Raw genomic sequence first — 10,657 nt, 5'->3', positions numbered from 1 at the left:
GTGATCCTCTACCCATCTTGGCTTCTGAGAGACACTGCCACTCTGAGAAGCTCTTTTTATACCCAATCATGTTGCCAATTGACCTAATTAGTGTTAATTGGTCTTCCAGCTCTTCGTTATGCTCAAATTTAATTCAATGTATTTTTCATTTAAAATGATACATTTACTCGGATTAAACGTTTGATCTGTAATCTACGTTCTATTACAAATAAAATATTGACATTTGCCATCTCCACATCATTGCATTCAGTTTTTTTCCACAATTTGTTTAGTGTCCCAACTTTTTGGGAATCCGGTTTGTATTGTTTTCCCTTAAAACCATGTTATAAGGGAAAATAATACAATCTACAGAATGCCGATCCCAAGCCCGAACTTCTGTGAAGAAGTTCGGGTTTGGGTCCCAAACATGCGCGATTTTTCTCACGCGAGTGCAAAACGCATGACAATGTTTTGCACTCGCGCTGAAAAATCGCGGGTGTTCCTGCAACGCACCCGCATATTTTCCCGCAATGCCCGTGTGAAAGGAGCCTTACAGTTGAAAAAAATATATAACATTTGCTCCCTGCTGCTCCATTCCAGCTCAGCCTTCCTGTTCCCTTCCCTGTAAACTTCAGGATAGATGTGGTCACATGTGCCACTGTAGCCAATAACTGTCCTCAGTAATGATGTTACTGCTGGATCATGTGCTGCTTGGAGACATGTCACTGTTGAGGACATTTTCTGGGTGCAGCACTATATGTGAATCCATTCATGGGCACCCAGGAGCTTTATGATGACCCCTATGCCTACTTTGAATGCTGGTGCCTATGGAAGTACTGGTGACTTTTGGGTGCTGCAAATATCAAAGATAGTACTTCAAGATCATGTGTGTCTACCAGACCTGAGACCACTTCCATGGACCACGTGTTCAGTGCCCTTTATGATCATATTGGATGATGCATTCCCATTGACCCCAAACCTGTGACTAAGGCCTCATGCACACAGCCGTGTTCCACGGCCGAGAGCGGACCGTGGAAACCCGGCCGGGATTCCTGCTGACAGCATGAGCGCACGGCGTCATTGGTTGCTATGACGCCGTGCGCTTCATGCAGCCGCTGCTGTACAGTAATACACTATACTAGACTATACTAGTGTATTACTGTACAGCAGCGGCTGCATGAAGCGCATGGCGTCATAGTAACTAATGATGCCGTGCGCTCATGCTGTCAGCAGGAATCCCGGCCGGGTTTCCGCGGTCCGCTCTCGGCCGCAGAACACGGCCGTGTGCATGAGGCCTAATGGTGATTCACACCAGCAGTTTCCTGTTTTAAAAATTATGCTATTATCTGCATGCCTTTTGTAGATATGAAATTATACAGTGTGGTTATGATATATATATATATATATTCTTAGAAAACACACTTTGCTGCTTGGTGGTTAGCACTGGATAACATCTGCCTGGAGTTCTCTCTGTGTTTGTGTAGGTTTTTCCTGGGTTCTCCGGTTTCTTTCCACACTGCAAAGACATACTGATAGGGAATTTGGATTGTGTCTGTAAAGCGCTGCGGAACATGTCAGCAATATATATCTAAGTAAAATAAAAAATTATTTTGAATCCTGTCCCAGTTTTGTATTTATGTTTTTTTTTTTTAAATCCAGTAGTATATAAATTATATGGTTTATTATATAAAAGGAACATTGTATCTCTTCAAACAGCTGATTGTTGGGGATCTGGGATGAATGAAGCAACTTCTTTCAATTGGGTACAAGCACTTGGCTATCTCTGGCAGTCCCATAGAGTTGAATCTACGTAGCTGTGGACAAGCCTGCATGTTTACTGTCTCATTGCTCCATTTAAACAGGGGAACACAAGCCACCTTTATTGTGATCGACACAGACACCATCCATCAGGTCCAAAACAATCAGATACTTTTCCCCTATCCTTTGGAAAGAGGAAAAGTTGTTGTCACAGAAAACCCCTTTAAAGGGGTTGTCCGGGTTCAGAGCCGAAACCGGACAAACCTCATTTTTTCACCCCGGCAGCCCCCCTGACTTGAGCATCGGAGCAGTCCATGCTCCAATGCTCTCCTTTGCCCTGCGCTAAATGGCGCAAGGCAAAGGCATTTTTTGGAGATTCGATGAGGTACCGGGCTCTCCATGGGGCTGCCAGGAAGCCCGGTGATGTCACTGGCACTGATGAGTGGGATTTAGCGTTGCCCTAGCCAGTAAAATGGCTAGGGCAGCTCTAAAGCCCGCCCATCAGAGCCGGTGACGTCACCGAACACACTGTCGGGAGGAAGCTTCCGCCGGGCAGTGTGGTATGATAAACAAAAGAGCCCGTGCCCTGCGCGATTTAGCGCAGGGCAAGGGAGCGCATTGGAGCATGAGATGCTCCGATGCTAGCCTCAGGGGGGCTGCCTAGGTGAAAATCAGAGTATGTCCGGGTCCAGCTCTGAACCTGGACAACCCCTTTAAGACTGGAGATTTTTACTCCAGTCTTAATAACAATCCCCTCTGGTGTACGATATCTCAGAATTACTGCAAGGTTATAATTCTGGCAGTTCGTTGTCTATGCCAAAATGCCACTTGCAAAAAAATTTGCAACTTTTGTATGCCACAAAATTGGTGTTCTACAATGATACATTCCACTCCTAGTCTTCTGCCCTTTTAAATTTTGTACCAGTAGATATGCAATGACAAACCAGTTATTGTATTTCAACAGTTTAACCTGCTTTATCCATATTAAATTGCTCTAAAAAATAGACACACATTTTTCTTACTTTGTATTAAAATTATGAAAAACATAACGTAGCATGTTGGTCCACTCTAAACTGAAATACAAACAGCATGGCTCTCATTCCTCTTGTTTCAATTGTTGACTTGTTTGTTGTTATGTTATTCTGTTTGTACATATATCCCCGGATTATAAAGCACTGCAGAATATGTTGGTGCTATATAAATCTTTTCAGTCTGAAATTGAACACCACATAAGTATTATTGGGAAAATAACTTGCTCAATATGAACCAACAATGCGTGCTCAAAAAATGTTAAATGTAAATTATGGAAATCTTTTTGACACACAATAAGGCCTCTTGCACACAAACGTTTTTTTTTTTTTTTTCCATTTATGTTCCATTTTTTGTCTTCCGTATACGGACTTCCGGGTCTGCATTTCCATTCACGAAAAAAATAGAACATGCCCTATTTTTGTCCGCAATGGCGGACAAGAATAGGCATATTCTATTAGTGCCGGCGATGTGCGGTCCGCAAAATGCAAAACTCGTCCAGGTTTACACTTGAACTGATAATGGAGGGGAAAGCTTGATGTTAACCAATATCAAAGTGGTTTCTTAGCATAAGTCCCAAAGTCTGTATAACTCTCAGAAGGAACACTTGTAAGGCATCACTTTTAATCCATGGCATCCTTTTCTTTAGAATTAGCAAAATTTGACTTGGTCCTTAAGGTGAAAACTGTCTGTGTACTTAAGGGGTTAATAAGAGTTAAAGGAAGGCAAAGATGCGAAACAAAGTACAGCTTTCTGAAATGAGAAGATATGTAAAAGCATCGACAACACCTTCCTTGAGACAAAACTACTGCTCAAAAATCCACAGTCCTAAAATTCTCTTCGACAAACACCTTAATTTCTTTCATAACTAGAAAAAAAGGATTAGAAACACCTTTAATAGTGGGGATCCCAATTCAATAATCAGATTTATAATAATCAGCTTGATCTACGAGTGAAAAATGCACTGGTGGTGTAAAACAGCAGCTATAAAAGTTTAATGATTGTTATACCTAAAGTCATTGAATAATAATGATAGCTAAATATATCAAAAAGGCTAAACAATAACAGCGCGTTTAAGACTACATTAAAACCTCCATTTATATTCAACACAACTGAACCCTCCAGTGGAAATACAGTTGTATTACAACAAATACATGTTTGGCTTAAAGAAGGCAAAGACATAAAAATAGCAACAAAATGAGACATAAAATGATATCATATTCAGTATTGTAGCTCATACCTCTCTGATTGGCACTGCCGCCTAATCTGCACTTGTATAACGAGCTATATATCACAAATGAACTCCTTACTAATCTACATTTCAATTTAAATTGGATCCTTTAGCAAATACGACCAGCGTGGCAGTGACCAGTATGTAAAATAAAAGGAATAGTCATTAAGTGCTGGCAGTCTATGGAAAGTCTCAGGAAATATAGCTTTTAAATTACCGTAATTGACTTACACTGCTGATTTCATGTATAAAATAGAGTCAATGGACTGTTCTGTTCATTAAGACTAATACGGACCTAAGTGGGATGTGCAAGAGATGGTGCTGATGAATGGATCATACACCTGGCCCCTGCCGGATGAGACTCAACCTTCACTAAATGCTGATTATTGCTGTGCCATTTGTTGTCATTATGACTGGATGGAACCATAAAATCTCTCGCTTTTTTGGAAATCACTAATTCGATACAAATGTAATAACTGCTGCAACAAGTCAACTAGAGAGGTTTATGCCAAGTCTTTGGAGTACAATTTCACTACAAATTCTGGATTTTGTTTTACAGAGAAATACATGAGTAGATGTATTAACAGCAATTATTGAATTTCAAGAGTGTAGGCCGGTGCGCTATACTATAAGATTCCTGGAACATTCACATGTTCTGCATCCAATGTGGTGTACCTCATTATGTGCACAAAATATCCCACTCGCCGTCAAATCATAAAGGAGAAAAAGACAACTTTCTCTGTTGCCAAACATTTATGTAATCCTGGGCATAACATTACAGACCTCCAAGTATTAATATTAAAGGGTTATTTCAAATCCCAAAGGGATAGAAGAGTTTGGGAATAGAAATGTCACAAACATAAAATTTTCCATTCGCGAACGGCAAACGCGAATTTTCACAAATGTTCGCGAACGGGCAAACCGCCATAGACTTCAATAGGCAGGCGAATTTTAAAACCCACAGGGACTCTTTCTGGCCACAATAGTGATGGAAAAGTTGTTTCAAGGGGACTAACACCTGGACTGTGGCATGCCGGAGGGGGATCCATGGCAAAAGTCCCATGGAAAATTACGTAATTGACGCAGAGTCGGGTTTTAATCCATAAAGGGCATAAATCACCTAACATTCCTAAATTGTTTGGAATAACGTGCTTTAAAACATCAGGTATGATGTTGTATCAATCAGGTAGTGTAAGGGTTACGCCCGCTTCACAGTGACAGATCAAACTATGACAGACCAAACTCCCCGTTTAACGCACCGCAAACAACCGCAAACAGTCCATTTGCACAACCGCAAACTCCCTATTTGCAGAAGGTTGGATACCAAGCTAGCCATGTCCCGTTCCTTGTCCTCACTGACGTCATTGAAGGTCTCTTCCTCCACCCAGCCACGTACAACACCAAGGGTCCCCGAAAGGTGACAACAAGCCCCCTGGGACGCCTGCTGTGGTTGGTCTTCCACCTCCTCAAAGCCACCTTCTTCCTCTGACTCCTCTTCTTCAGACTCCTCTCTCTGCGTTGCAGCAGGTCCAGCAATCGACGACGACAAGGCTGCTTCTGGTGGTGATGGTGACCACAACTCTTCCTCTTCATGATCATCTACGGCCTGATCCAACACTCTTCGCAGGGCATGCTCCAGAAAAAACGCATATGGGATGAGGTCGATGATGTTGCCTTGGGTTTGACTGACCAGGTTTGTCACCTCCGCAAAAGGACGCATGAGCCTACAGCCATTGTGCATTAGCATTCAGTAACGCGGCCAAAAAAAAAACCAGCTCCGCAGAGGCTGTCCTCTTTTTTTTTTTTATTAAAAAAAATCTGTTCTTACCCGTTTAATCTCTGTTTTGTCCCCTATCAGGGGCCGGTGTATGGAATAGATTTTAGGAACCGGGAGATGGAAAAAGATGCTTGGTCGGTCCTCTTAATTCCAATTTGGGGCACTGCGCGTGCCCAGTATAATGTACTGGGCAATCCCAATATGAGTGATATGTTAAGTAGTACAATTCCTATCAGTTTAATCCTTGTTACGTCCCCTATCAAGGGACGTGTATGGAATAGATTTTAGGAACCGGGAGATAGAAAAAGATGCTTGGTTGGTCCTGCTACTTCCAATTTGGGGCACTGCGCGTGCGCCATGCAATGTACTGTGCCACCAGATATGAGTGGTGTGTTAAGTAGTACTATTCCTATCAGTTTAATCCCTGTTACGTCCCCTATCAGGGGACGTGTATGGAATAGATTTTAGGCTACTTTCACACCTGCGTTTAGGTGCAGATCCATCTGGTATCTGCACAGACGGATCCGCACCTATAATGCAAACGCTTAGATCCGTTCAGAACGGATCCGTTTGCATTACCATGAACAAAAAAAAAATATGTATTTTTTTTTGTTCATGATAATGCAAACGGATCCGTCCAGACTTTACATTGAAAGTCAATGGGGGAGGGATCCGTTTGAAAATTGAGCCATATTGTGTCAACTTCAAACGGATCCGTCCCCATTGACTTACATTGTAAGTCTGGACGGATCCGTTTGCCTCCGCACGGCCAGGCAGACACCCGAACGCTGCAAGCAGTGTTCGGGTGTCCGCCTGCGGAGCGGAGGACAAACGGTGCCAGACTGAGGCATTCTGAGCGGATCCACATCCACTCAGAATGCATTAGGGCTGGACGCATCCATTCGGGGCCGCTTGTGAGAGCCTTCAAACGGAACTCACAAGCGGAGCCCCGAACGCTAGTGTGAAAGTAGCCTTAGGCTACTTTCACACTAGCGTTCGGGTGTCCACTTGTGAGCTCCGTTTGAAGGGGCTCACAAGCGGACCCGAACGCTTCCGTCCAGCACTAATGCATTCTGAGTGGATGCGGATCCGCTCAGAATGCATCAGTCTGCCAGCGTTCAGCCTCCGCTCCGCTCAGCAGGCGGACATTTGAACACTGCTTGCAGCGTTCGGGTGTTCGCCTGGCCGTGCGGAGGCGTGCGGATCCGTCCAGACTTACAATGTAAGTCAATGGGGACGGATCCATTTGAAGATGACACACTATGGCTCAATCTTCAAACGGATCCGTCCCCCAATGACTTTACATTGAAAGTCTGGACGGATCCGTCTGAGGCTATTTTCACACTTAGAAATATTTTAACAATATAATGCAGACGGATCCGTACTGAACGGAGCCACCGTCTGCATTATATGAGCGGATCCGTCTGAGACGGATCCGCTCTAAACGCAAGTGTGAAAGTAGCCTTAGACAACCGCAAAGAGTTGTCAATAGTTGACACACTCATGACATAAATTTTATTCCTCTATGCATCAATCTTGGTGTAGTGATGACTGTGCTTGTGCGCATGTTTGGGAGATTGCAGGCGATGGGGGTTTTTAAAAGCCTATGGTCGTGCTGAGGTAGTTCAGTGACAGTTAAGTGACCCAGAAAACAATTCTGCAGTGTGGGCCCATTGTTGGCCTAGTAGGCTTTAATAATCACCTTAGATGATCACAAAGAAAATTACAGTTTTTTCTATGCAAAATTATCCAGCCGCTTTTGGTCTGTTCACAATGAAGCAACGACCTTATCATCTGGGGTGTGCCAACATTGCCATTGCCAACACACTCATAGAGGTGATCGCCTTATTGTGATACGCAAGCCCCTTAACCACAACAAGGTAACGATCACAAAGGGGAATTGACACATGTATGTGCCTTTTTTTTGTTGTTTTTTTGCAGCCACAGTGCAGAAAAATTAGGCATTGTTGTAGCAGCGGCCAGAAAAATTGATGTTTTCCAGTCAGAAAGTGCACTAAAACATTGCAGCTTGAACCCTAGTTGGTGGCGGATAAGTCACGCAAGTCATCCGGCATGCAGAGATAAAATACAGCAGCGTGGGGACCATTTTTAGCCCAAGGCAGCTCATCTCATCAGGCCTTTTTTTAGTCAAATGTATCGCCCACTCTCAGTCCCTTCGGGATCCATGCCTCATTCATCTTAATAAAGGTGAGGTAATCTAGACTTTTTGACCTAGGCGACTTCTCTTCTCAGTGACAATACCTCCTGCTCTGCTGCACTGAAGGTCCTTTCTGACAGGACACTTGAAGCGGGGCAGGCCAGAAGTTCTATCGCAAATTGTGATAGCTCAGGCCACAGGTCAAGCCTGCACACCCAGTAGTCAAGAGGTTCATCGCTCCTAAGAGTGTCAATATCTGCAGTTAAGGCGAGGTAGTCTGCCACCTGTCGGTCGAGTCGTTCTCTGAGGGTGGACCCCGATGCGTAGGACTTAAAAAGCTCCATCAACAACACGTCTGTAAAGCGTCCTGTCCTTGCCGGCGTGGTCGTGGTAGGAGGAGGATTACTTTCAACTCTTCCCCTGTTAGATTCCCGTTGTGCTGTGACATCACCCTTATACGCTGTGTAAAGCATACTTTTTAATTTATTTTGGAACTGCTGCATCCTTTCAGGCACTTTCTGCTTATACCGGGGGTCTAGTAGCGTGGCTACCCAGTACAGGTCGTTCTCCTTCAGCCTTTTTATACGAGGGTCCCTCAACAGGCACGACAGCATGAAAGACTCCATTTGCACAATGTTGGATGCCGAGCTACTCATGTCCCGTTCCTCGTCCTCACTGATCTCACTGAAGCTATGTTCTTCCCCCCAGCCACGTACAACACCACGGGTACCAGATAGGTGACAACGAGCACCCTGGGATGCCTGCTGTGGTTGGTCTTCCTCCTCCTCAAAGCCACATTTCTCCTCTGACTACTCTTCCTCAGACTCCTCTTCCAGCGTTGCCGCAGGTCCAGCAAGCGATGCTGATAAGGCTGTTTCTGGTGGTGATGGTGACCACAACTCTTCCTCTTCACGCTCATCTACAGCCTGATCCAGCACTTTTCGCAGGGCACGCTCCAGGAAGAAAACAAATGGGATGATGTCGCTAATGGTTTGTCACCTCCTCAAAAGGACGCATGAGCCTACAGGCATTGCGCATGAGCATCCAGTAACATGGCAAAAAAATTCCCAGCTCCGCAGAGGCTGTCCTAGCACCCTGGTCATACAAATACTCGTTGACGGCTTTTTGTTGTTGGAGCAGGCGGTCGAACATTAGGAGTGTTGAATTCCAACGTGACAGGCTGTCGCAAATCAAGCGCCTCACTGGCATGTTGTTTCACCGCTGGATATCTGAAAAGTGCACCTTCCTGGCCTGCTTGAGGACATCCTGTAAGCCTGGGTACTTATGCACAAAGCGTTGTACAATCAGATTCAACACATGTGCCATGCCTGGCACATGTGTCAACTTGCCCAAATTCAATGCCGCCAACAAATTGCTTCTGTTGTCACACACCACTTTGCCGATCTCCAGTTGGTGCGGAGTCAGCCACTGATCCACCTATGCGTTCAGGGCGGACAGGAGTGCTAGTCCGGTGTGACTCTCTGCTTTCAGTCAAGTCAACCCCAAGACGGTGTGACACTGTCGTATCCGGGATGTGGAATAGCCCCTGGGGAGCTTGGGGGGTGCAGTTGATGTAGAGCAAGACACAGCAGCAGAAAAGGACTCAGCCGAGGAGATTAGCGAAGAGGATGGAGTAGGAGGAGTAGAAGAGGTGGCAGCAGGCCTGCCTGCAAGTCGTGGCGGTGTCACCAACTCATCTGCAGAGCCACGCATTCCATGCTTGGTAGCCGTCAGCAGGTTTACCTAATGTGCAGTGTAGGTGATATACCTGCCCTGAATGTGCTTTGCAGACCAGGTATAAGTGGTCAGATGGACCCTTGCCCCAACACTGTGTGCCAGACATGCCATGACTTCCTTTTGCACAATAGAGTATAGGTTGGGGATTGCCTTTTGTGAAAAGAAATTTCAGCGGGTACCTTCCACTGCGGTGTCCCAATAGCTACAAATTTTTTTAAGGCCTCAGACTCCACCAGCTTGTATGGTAAAAGCTGTCGGGCTAAGAGTTCCGACCAGCCAGCTGTCAGACGCCGGGCAAGGGGGTGACTCTGTGACATTGGCTTCTTATGCTCAAACATGTCCTTGACAGACACTTGACTGTGGGCAGATGAGCAGGAACTGCTCAAGGCGAGAGACGGAGTGGCGGATCGTTGATAGGGGGCAAGGAGGACAGCAGTGGTTGACGTGGCTGAAGATGGTGGACCAGGAGTAGGATGGTGGCTTTGAGCTTGTGTGCTGCTTCTACTCGTCATCATGTGTTGATCCCATAGGCGTTTGTGATGTGCGATCATGTGTCTTCGCAAAGCAGTTGTACCTAGGCGGGTGTTGGATTTCCCACAACTCAGTTTCTTTTGGCACAGGTTGCAAATGGCATCGCTGTTGTCGGAGGCAGACACACAAAAAAAAGATGCCACACTGCTGAGCTTTGCAATGACGGCATTCTGGTGGTGGCAACAGCATGCGTTGATTGGCGTGCTGTCTGGTTGACCCCGGGTGCCGATACATGCTGTCTGACTGTGCCACTAGTTCCTTGCGACGACCTCCCCCTGCTTCCAACTCGTCTCTTCCTCCTCCTCTCTGTCTCCCTATCTGAACTTTCCCCCTGATCTTCTTCTCTTCGAGCAGGCACCCACGTGACATCCAGGGACACATCGTCATCATCAACCGCTTCACTAGTATCTGACAACTCAGCAAAGGAAGCAGCAGCGGGTACAACATCATCATCATC

Source organism: Bufo gargarizans, chromosome 1 (genome assembly GCF_014858855.1).
Source record: "Bufo gargarizans isolate SCDJY-AF-19 chromosome 1, ASM1485885v1, whole genome shotgun sequence".
Classification (NCBI taxonomy): Eukaryota; Metazoa; Chordata; class Amphibia; order Anura; family Bufonidae; genus Bufo; species Bufo gargarizans.
Note: the sequence above shows the minus strand (reverse complement) of the source record.